Source organism: Microcaecilia unicolor, chromosome 1 (assembly GCF_901765095.1).
Source record: "Microcaecilia unicolor chromosome 1, aMicUni1.1, whole genome shotgun sequence".
Lineage (NCBI taxonomy): Eukaryota > Metazoa > Chordata > Amphibia > Gymnophiona > Siphonopidae > Microcaecilia > Microcaecilia unicolor.
This window is the reverse complement of record NC_044031.1, coordinates 344551490-344561603: the sequence shown is the minus strand read 5'-3', so window position 1 is coordinate 344561603 and position 10114 is coordinate 344551490. Positions and strand designations below refer to the sequence as shown.

General features: G+C 48.2%; 1 long non-coding RNA gene across 1 annotated transcript; it reads right to left on the bottom strand.

Moving 5' to 3' along the window:
* Positions 1-828: 828 nt before the first annotated feature.
* On the bottom strand, positions 829-8688 carry LOC115460259. Its single transcript, XR_003940436.1, has 4 exons — positions 8599-8688; positions 8344-8347; positions 7119-7124; positions 829-853 (listed from the first exon to the last, which is right to left on the bottom strand). It is a non-coding gene; the product is annotated as an uncharacterized LOC115460259 (long non-coding RNA).
* Positions 8689-10114: the final 1426 nt, after the last annotated feature.

The window sequence follows — 10114 nt, the reverse complement described above, 5'->3', positions numbered from 1 at the left end:
CAAATGTAAACTATTATTGGGGGTGCTAAGCCCAGTGCAAATAACCCCTCCCTGGTCACCTACATGATATGTCCTTAATATTGGGGGTGCTCAAACACCCACAGCACCCACAGAGTCTGCTCCTATGACACACATGACTACTGCTGTTGCAGGAATTACCACTATTGTTAGCAGAATCTGTGGTACTTCAGGAGTCAAACACCACACACCAGAATGAGAGAGGAATCTTCTTTATTTGCCAGCAAACAAAGTAGGACATCAGCGCAAGCTCTCTCCTTCAGCTCTCTGTGTCTTGTGTCTCCTGTCTTGGTTCCTTCTCGTCTCAGCTCCTTCTCTAATGTAAGCTGCTTCTGCTCTCCTTTATATAGGGTCCTAAACCCTTCTAGCCTCCCTTTCTCACCAGATGGTAAGGAATAGATTGATTACCCTGTCTTGAACTAATTATCTCTACACATTTACTCAAAAATATCAGTTACATAGGTTTGAGATATTTCCTAAACTGACCTATGACCTGGGGCCTCTCAAACTAGACAATGTGGCACCTATCTCCTGCATTTTATTATTATTAAATTCTCAGATTCCCAGTCAACTTCATACTAACCTGTTAACTGGACTCTGGCATTCATTAAGGGGCCAAGGGGCCAGTCTTGCTTAATGGCACACAGACATGGTTTGTTATTACTTTCAGAAGACCAGTCCTACACTTAGCTATAATCAATCAAGGAGAAGACTTGACTTTTCCTGACCTCTTTCACCCTCTAGCTTCATACACAGAACTAGCTAGGACTGTGGATAATTCAAACCAGATGATGACCTCTTAAACTGCAGACAAATCTCACTTGAAAGTCAGACACTGAATTGAAAAGATATTTTACATAGAGAAATAGAACTTATTAATTAAACAGAATAAAACATATTTTAAAATAAGAAGAAATCAGAATTCCTTATAAGACAAAATCTAAATCATCTAGAATTATTTAAATCTACTCTATCTCCTTCTAAACAGCGTTCAGTCTAATCTTTTAAAACAGCCTGCGTGCTGATCCCCTCGAGATTGTCCACTATGCCTGCCTTACTTAGAATGGCATCCAGATGTGGTAAATAATACCTATGAACCAGCCTTAACAATCCATCACTCAAAAAGGGACAAAGAAAGTTTCATTTCTCTCTGACCTTTCTAACCTCTAGTCTAGCAAAAGCTAGACATTTGAGTAATTAAACCCAGATGGCATTCTATCACTTGCAGGACTGAACCAAACTTAAACAGAATTAACAAATTAATATGATTTCTCTGCCCAGGCTGCCTCATTCCCCCCTTTGAGACTAAAATCAGCTTATGCAGAGATAAGTCTCACAACTCAAACTCTAGGGACTATAGTGATCCCAACTCCATACCTTCCAACAGTCTGTGCTAGTCACAGATTACTCTAATATAATGTTCTCAGTCTTTTTCTTATACCAGTTGGGATAGAACCTCAACTGACAAGGCTCAAGCTCTCGAATTCCAGGAAAGCCAGAATCAGGGCAACAAAGAGTCTCAGTATGAAGCCGAATTCCAGCAGCTCCTGCGGTATGCAGTTGACCCTTCTTTTCAGCTAGTAGATTCTTTGGTTCGGGTCAAGCGCAACTTCAATGGCTCCGCTGGATCACTTTCTGCTCTCCACTGTTTAGGCTCCGTCTGATCCGTGCTGGGCTCAGTCTGGTCAGCAGACTTGATTCGAGACCAATGGACCCATGGAGTTATCCCTGCGACCTTCACAGCTGTAGGGGTAGAAAGCAAAACAGTAAAAGGTCCTTTCCACCGGGGCCCCAAGGGCTGGAGCCTCCAGTCTTTCAACCCAAACTCCATCCCCTGGCAGGAAGGAATGTACCTGAGCCTGGAAGGGGACAGGGTTTATTTCTCTCACATAAGACTGAAGCTCAGAAATTATCCTGGCCAAGAGGGCTACCTGCTCCTGCACCTGGGCAGACCCTAAAGTCCCTATGTCTCCCTTAATTCCCTGCAAATGGCTGGGGCTTCCCATACACAATTTCAAAGGGAGAGAGGGCCGTTCCTTTAGTTGGGGTGCATCGGAGGCGGAAGAGGGCTAGTGGCAGTGCCTGTGGCCATTTCAGTTGAGTTTCCTGACAAATCTTTGCTAGGCTATTTTTCAAGGTTCTGTTTGCCCGCTCAACCTGCCCTGAACTCTGGGGACGGTAAGCACAATGCAATTTCCAGGTAATGCGCAATGCGCGGGACAGGGCCTGAAGTGTGGCTTCAACAAAGGCGGGACCATTATCTGAGCCTATGGCAAGGGGCAGTCCATACCTGGGGATGACATCCCTAAGGAGGGCTCGAGCTACTTCTGTGGCTTTCTCAGTGACTGTAGGGTATGCTTCCACCCACCCAGAGAAAGTGCAGACCATGACCAAGAGGTATCGGAGCCTACCGCTCCTGGGCATTTCTGTGAAGTCTATGACTAGGGACTCTGGACTGAACTCCTGGTGGAATACGGGGTCCCTGACGAGCATTATTCTGGGCACAGAGAGTACATCGGGCAGAGGAAGTGGCAACCAGACTATCCAATCCTTCCAGGACCACTACTCGACTGAGTAGGCGGGCTAGTGCTGTTTTCCCTAAGTGTGACAGGTCATGAGCTTGAGACACTACAGGCCAAGCTAGGTGGCGTGGCACCAGAACTCTGGTATCAGGGAGATGTAACCAGCCATCAGGTCTCCTTACTGCCCCTTCTTCTTGAGCCCATTTCTCTTCCGTTTGGGTGTACATAGGCGTCCATTCTTGCAGTCGAATTTGGAACAGAGGGGTCACAGTACCTGCTAAAGGTCCTCGAGCAGCTTCCTTTGCCACCCGATCAGCATGGCGATTCCCTCGGACCACTGGAGTATCTGTCCTTTGGTGTCCCCGGCAGTGAATGACAGCTACCTTTTTAGGGGCCCAAACGGCTTCTAGCAACTGAAGTATTTCGGGTCCATACTTAACAGGTTGGCCTGCGGCATTTATGAGTCCCTTTTCCTTATACAAAGCTCCATGAGCGTGTAGAGTTGTGAAGGCATACTTGGAATCAGTATAAATGTTGGTCACCAGTCCTGCTGCTAGCTCCAGAGCTCGTATGAGGGCCACAAGTTCTGCTTTCTGGGCTGAAGTTCCTTGGGGCAGGGCCCTTGCTTCTATCACCTTGTCCTCTGTCACCACAGCATAGCCTGCCAATCGCTTGGAGTTCTCCACGTAACTGCTTCCATCTGTGAAATAAATTACATCTGGGTCCCTCCAAGGAACATCTTTGAGATCTGGTCGACTGGAGTACACTTCATCCATGGTTTGGATACAGTCATGATCCGGTGGTCCCTCAGATGCTGGCAAAAGAGTGGCGGGATTGAATGTAGCCACTGTTTCCAGGTGTATCCGTGGATTCTCACATAAACTGGCTTGGTACTTAACCATGCGGCTATTTGTAAACCAGTGGTTGCCCTTGTACTCCATGAGGGTGAGAACTGCGTGGGGGACTTTGACAACCAGTTCTTGCCCCAAGGTCAACTTGTCAGCTTCCTGGACCAGTAAGGCTGTTGCTGCAATGGCCCTCAGGCAGGCTGGCCATCCTTTAGCCACTCCATCCAGCTGTTTAGACAGGTATGCAACAGGCCTCTGCCAGGATCCCATCATCTGGGTCAGCACACCCAGAGCAACCTCCTGTTGCTCGTGGACATACAGTGAGAAAGGTTTCTCTACATCAGGAAGGCCTAACGCAGGGGCTTGGAGTAGGGCTTTCTTTATGGCGATGAAGGATTGTTGAGCAATAGGTCCCCATTCAAATGGTTCCTTTTCACCCCCCTTTGTGGCCTGGTAAAGGGGTTTCGCCATCAGTGCAAAATTTGGAATCCAAATTCTGCAGAATCCGGCTGCTCCCAGAAATTCCCTAACTTCCCTTCTGGACTTGGGTTGGGGAATTGCAGCAACCGCTTGCTTCCTACTGACATCCAGTCTCCGACTTCCCTGGGAAATGCAGAAGCCCAGATACTTCACTTCTGACTGACAGAGTTGGGCCTTCGAGCGTGAGACCTTATAGCCCGCAATCCAAGAGTAACTCCAGCAATTCTCTGGTAGCCTCGAAACACTCTTCCTGGGTCACTGCTGCAAAGGAGGTCATCTACATACTGGAGTAAAACTCGCCTGGAAGGCTCAGATTTAAAACTTAAGGTCTTGTCTAGAGCAGTCCCAAAATGGTGGGGGAGTTCTTGAACCCTTGTGGCAGGTGGGTCCATGTATACTGAAGCTTCTCGTCCCTGTTACTGGGTTTTCCCATTGAAAGGCGAAAAGCAGTTGACTGGCGGGGGCCACCCGAATACAAAAGAAGGCATCTTTTAGGTCCAGTGTCGTGACATGGGTAGCTCCAGAAGGTATCAATCCAAGCAGGACATATGGATTAGGCACTACAGGGTGTAATGAAATAGTAGATTTGTTGACCACTCGTAAGTCTTGGACTGGCCGGTAGTCCTCAGTCCCCAGCTTCTGGACTGGCAACAGTGGCGTATTCCATGGAGACTGGCAAGGTCGAATAATTCCATGGGATAACAGACGATTCAGATGTGCTTGAATCCCTTCCAGAGCCTTTCGGGGAATTGGGTATTGGCGAAGACGGATTGGCCGGGCACTTGGAAGTAAGTCTACATGGACAGGAGGAATATTTCGGGCCAACCCTGGGGGATTATCTTCTGCCCATACCCCATTGACCTGGAAGCTGTCGGCCAGGGGTAGGTCAACTTGGCCATGCGACTGATGCAGCCGCCATTCTTCTTCAAGGGGGCAGCAGAAACTCAATATGCCCTTAGGGCTGGATGTCGGGGGCCGAAAGGAGACTGAAGTCTGGCCATCAGAGTCAAAGGAAATTTGGGCCCTAAGCTTGGACAGCAGGTCCCGGCCTAACAAAGGGATTGGACAGTCTGGCATATACAGGAATTCATGAGTGACTGTGTGTGAGCCTAATTGGCATCTACGGGTCGTCAGGAAGGGCCTCCGGTTCTGCACCCCCGTGGCTCCCACCACTCGGACAGTTTTTCCAGACACAGGCGCTAATCGCTCCGTCACAACAGAATGTTCAGCTCCTGTATCAATCATGAATGGAATTGAGCGGCTCCCTATGGTTAGCTTGACCATGGGTTCATGGGAGCCCAGTTTGTAGGAACCCGGTCTGTCCTATTCATCCCATTCTGCCATCTCAGCTATCCCAATGATGTCAGATTCAGAAGGCTCATACCTTCCCTCTCGAACTCGGCCTCGGCTTCCTCGATCTCCTGGTCCCCTTCTCAGTCCCTGGCGCTTCTGGGGGCATTCATCTTTCCATTGCCCTCTTTCCCTGCAGTAGGCGCACTGATCCCTCTCCAATCGTGGTTTGGGAATCTCCCCTTGTGGCCGGGATTGATTGAAGGAATCTCGAGGCCGGGCTGGCGGTCCGGGGTCCCACTTCAGCTTCCCATTGGCTGGAGGTCGACCTCGGTTAAGGGTGGAATTAGTAATGGCTGCCGCCAAGAGGTCGGCCTTCTTCTGCATCTTCCGGTCAGCCTCTCGGCGCATCTCCTGATCCCTATTAACGAAAACCTTTGTTGCAATCTCAATTAGCTGGGTGGTATTCATCCCTGCGAATCCCTCCTGACGCTGCAGCTTCTTCCGGATATCTGGCATACTCTGGGCCACCAATGCACTATTCACCATTCTCTGGTTTTCTAGTGCCTCAGGGTCAAATGGGGTGTATGTTCTGTAGGCTTCAATTAGTCGCTCTAAAAAGGCCCCAGGGGATTCAGTTGCCCCTTGGAGAATTTCAGAGACCTTTGCCAGATTAATGGGCCTCTTTATGCCTTTCTTCATACCTTCCAGCAAGTCCCGGCAATAGCCAGACAACAGTTCATAGTGCTGCCCATTATTTGAATCCCAAGCTGGAGCTGCGCGAGGGAACCGAGCTTTAACTCATTCCTCTGGGTCCTGTATCCCCTCGGGGACACGCGCTCGCATGATGGCCTCAGCATTTTGTAAAATCTTCCGCCTCTCCTCAGTTGTGAAGAGGGTCAGGAGGAGCTGTTCACAATCAGTCCAAGTTGGGTTATGCGTGGCCATAATGCTAGCCACTAGGTCCACCACTGCCTGAGGCTTTTCAGTATAAGAGGGGTAATGCGTCTTCCAATTCAGGAGATCGGTGGTTGTGAAGGGTACATACTGGTAGGCCTGTATAACCTGACCCTGATTATTAGGATCTGGTCGAGTGGTGGTTACCTGACGGAGTGGCAGAGCTCTCGAGGAGGTGGGAATGGAACCTGAGGTAGAGCTAGGAGCTACCCCCTTATCATGCTCAAAGGTGATTGCAGCGGGTCTAACCCATTCAGGGGAGGTGTGTTGAACCCCTGAGGGATGGGGAGGGGTACTCATAGGCTGAGAGGTGATCACAGGTGATTCAGTCCATTGAAAGGGATGCTGGGCCCCTGATGAGTGGGGAGGGGTACTATAGGGAGAGGCTGGGCTGTCGGGAGTTGAGGAGTCAGGGAGTGGGGCCAAAGCGGGTCAGGGAGGTTAGCAGGGAAGGATGTGGCAGAGAAGGGTAGATGCTGGCTGAAAAATCCAACCTAGGATGTGGCGGGGTTTGCACAGAAGGGGAGGAACTATCCGGAGAAGCCTGTGCTGGAGAGGCTTGGGCTGGACGCCGTGGATCTCTGGGGGTGGAGCGGAACCTCAACAGTGGGCCATAAGGTGGTGGCTCAAGATCTGAGGGGTCATCAGAGAGTATGGGTTTCTCGGACAGAGTAGGGGCGGAAGCCACCGATTGGGTGGTGGGCTTCCTGGGACTCTTTCCCTCCTCCAGTTTAGATTTTCTAATAATCTTTCTTTGAACGCGGCCCAACATGAACTTTACCGGGGATCCCATATAAGTTTTTAACCAAGAGGGAGGGTCAGTCACAAGGCTGTCCCAGGAATCTATATAGGGGTTAGATAGATTCCTAAAGGACAAGTCCATAGACTGCTATTAAATGGACTTGGAAAAATTCCGCATTTTTAGGTATAACTTGTCTGGAATGTTTTTACGTTTGGGGAGCGTGCCAGGTGCCCTTGACCTGGATTGGCCACTGTCGGTGACAGGATGCTGGGCTAGATGGACCTTTGGTCTTTCCCAGTATGGCACTACTTATGTACTTATGTACTTATGTTTAAGATATCCTGGTTCTCCTACAACTATGCTGTAGACCTTCCGGATTACTTCAATATCTAAGCTGCCACCAGGGGGCCACCCCACTCCCATAGATGGCCACTCAACTTCACACAAAGTTCTTAGAGTACTTAAGCTTAAAGTCTGTCCCATAATCATTAACTAAAATCCTTTCTTAAATTTCTTAAGCATACAATCTAGGGGAGTACCAGTTTGACTAGACGATGTCCCCCCCCATAATGCTTACAGTTACAACACACAGAAAGGAAGGGAAATTTTTTGGAAGTGTGGTAAGGGGTCCACACGTCCAGAGACACAAGGTAGACAAACAACAATCGCTTCCTTCCGTCGCTGGCCAGTTGAACTCGCGTTAACTGGAACCGCAGCTATAAGAAGTCCACACTCATTTAACATTCATGCATCACCACACACTATACAAAAAATCCCACCCAACAATTTCAGATGTTCAAATACAGATAAGCTCTGGCGGTTTCCCTGCTAGTTCCCACTAGACTAGAAGGTACTAAGGCCTTCGCGGAGTTGATCAGACTCCCCTTCCCTCAACTTTTGAGGGGCTGGTTTACAGTTTCCTAGGATACAATACAGAATACAGAATACAAATACATACCCGGCCAGTGTTCCTCAGTCAGTTGGGTGCCAGAAATTGATGCAGGGTCCGGATCCCACTTCTGACACCAGGAATTGTTGCAGGAATTACCACTATTGTTAGCAGAATCTGTGGTACTTCAGGAGTCAAACACCACACACCAGAATGAGAGAGGAATCTTCTTTATTTGCCAGCAAACAAAGTAGGACATCAGCGCTAGCTCTCTCCTTCAGCTCTCTGTGTCTTGTGTCTCCTGTCTTGGTTCCTTCTCGTCTCAGCTCCTTCTCTAATGTAAGCTGATTCTGCTCTCCTTTATATAGGGTCCTAAACCCTTCTAGCCCCCCTTTCTCACCAGATGGTAAGGAATAGATTGATTACCCTGTCTTGAACTAATTATCTCTACACATTTACTCAAAAATATCAGTTACATAGGTTTGAGATATTTCCTAAACTGACCTATGACCTGGGGTCTCTCAAACTAGACAATGTGGCACCTATCTCCTGCATTTTATTATTATTAAATTCTCAGATTCCCAGTCAACTTCATACTAACCTGTTAACTGGACTCTGGCATTCATTAAGGGGCCAAGGGGCCAGTCTTGCTTAATGGCACACAGACATGGTTTGTTATTACTTTCAGAAGACCAGTCCTACACTTAGCTATAATCAATCAAGGAGAAGACTTGACTTTTCCTGACCTCTTTCACCCTCTAGCTTCATACACAGAACTAACTAGGACTGTGGATAATTCAAACTAGATGATGACCTCTTAAACTGCAGACAAATCTCACTTGAAAGTCAGACACTGAATTGAAAGATAATTTACATAGAGAAATAGCACTATTAATTAACAGAATAAAACTATTTTAAAATAAGCAGAAATCAGAATTCCTTATAAGACAAAATCTAAATCATCTAGAATTATTTAAATCTACTCTATCTCCTTCTAAACAGCGTTCAGTCTAATCTTTTAAACAGCCTGCATGCTGATCCCCTCGAGATTATCCACTATGCCTGCCTTACTTAGAATGGCATCCAGATGTGGTAAATAATACCTATGAACCAGCCCTAACAATCCATCACTCAAAAAGGGACAAAGAAAGTTTCATTTCTCTCTGACCTTCTAACCTCTAGTCTAGCAAAGCTAGACATTTGAGTAATTAAACCCAGATGGCATTCTATCACTTGCAGGACTGAACCAAACTTAAACAGAATTAACAAATTAATATGTTTTCTCTGCCCAGGCTGCCTCACTGCCACTAATCAAATAGAACTTACAATGTAATTAAGATGCACAGTCAGGACAAGTAAGAGGGAAGCGAATGACTAAGGTAAGGATAATGAGTAAGGGTACTGATCAAGTGAGTAGGGGTTAGGAGGTCAAGACAGCATCATAAAAGTGGCCTATTAGTCTACATATGAAGACAGCCAGAGACACACACTGCTGAAACTCCTCCCCCACCTCCCTCCTCCGACCCCACTATCACCACCTCCCTCCTCCTGCCCCCCACTCCCCACCTCCCTCCTCCTGCCCCCAACTTGTGTAACATAGTGTAGTGCAGCACAACAGATACCCCAGCTTCATAATGGTCAACCTACCTGAGCCCTCAGGCTGTGCTGAGGTGTCAAGGGACCCGATCCCATGGATGCCCTCCTGGGGTAGGAGGGCGTGAACCATGCGCTCCCATGGGGTGAGGTTGGCGGTGTCGTGTGCTGCGGGATTGGCCCCAGCCTTCCTCCTCACATCCCGGTCAGCTTGCGCCACTTGCGCTGCAGTCCTCCACGTCCCTTGCACAATGGAAGACTGCATTCAGCCGGTCACGTACCGCCTCCCATTCCCGCTGCTTTGTCGTTGCAGCCAGCCTCTGCCCTGTGGGAGCAAACAGATTGGCGTGTCGTTGTTCGATCTCCTGGACCAGAAGCTCCACTTCTCCGTCGCTGAAATTACCCTTCTGGGTTAGGGTCTGGCGTGGCGGCATTGTACCAATGGGGTTTCGAAAATAAGGAGTGGGCGTCTAAATAGTTGCCAGGAATGCCCATGTTGGAACGGGATAGGCGTGCCGGATATGTACGCATTGATTTCGATTATACACACAATTCCTTAATGTCTCCAGCTGAGGTAGCGATTTGGGGCGTGTGATTTTGATTATGGGTAGATAACTATGGGCGTCCCCACCTGCCTTCCCGTTCTTGATTGCCATTTAAACCACGAGTTTCTGTGCTGGGACTTTTGCGGTTTTGATTAACATTAGTTCACAGTGTTTTACCCTCACTTATATTAACCTTTGTGTTTGGCAATGTATGCTTCGGTACACCTGTG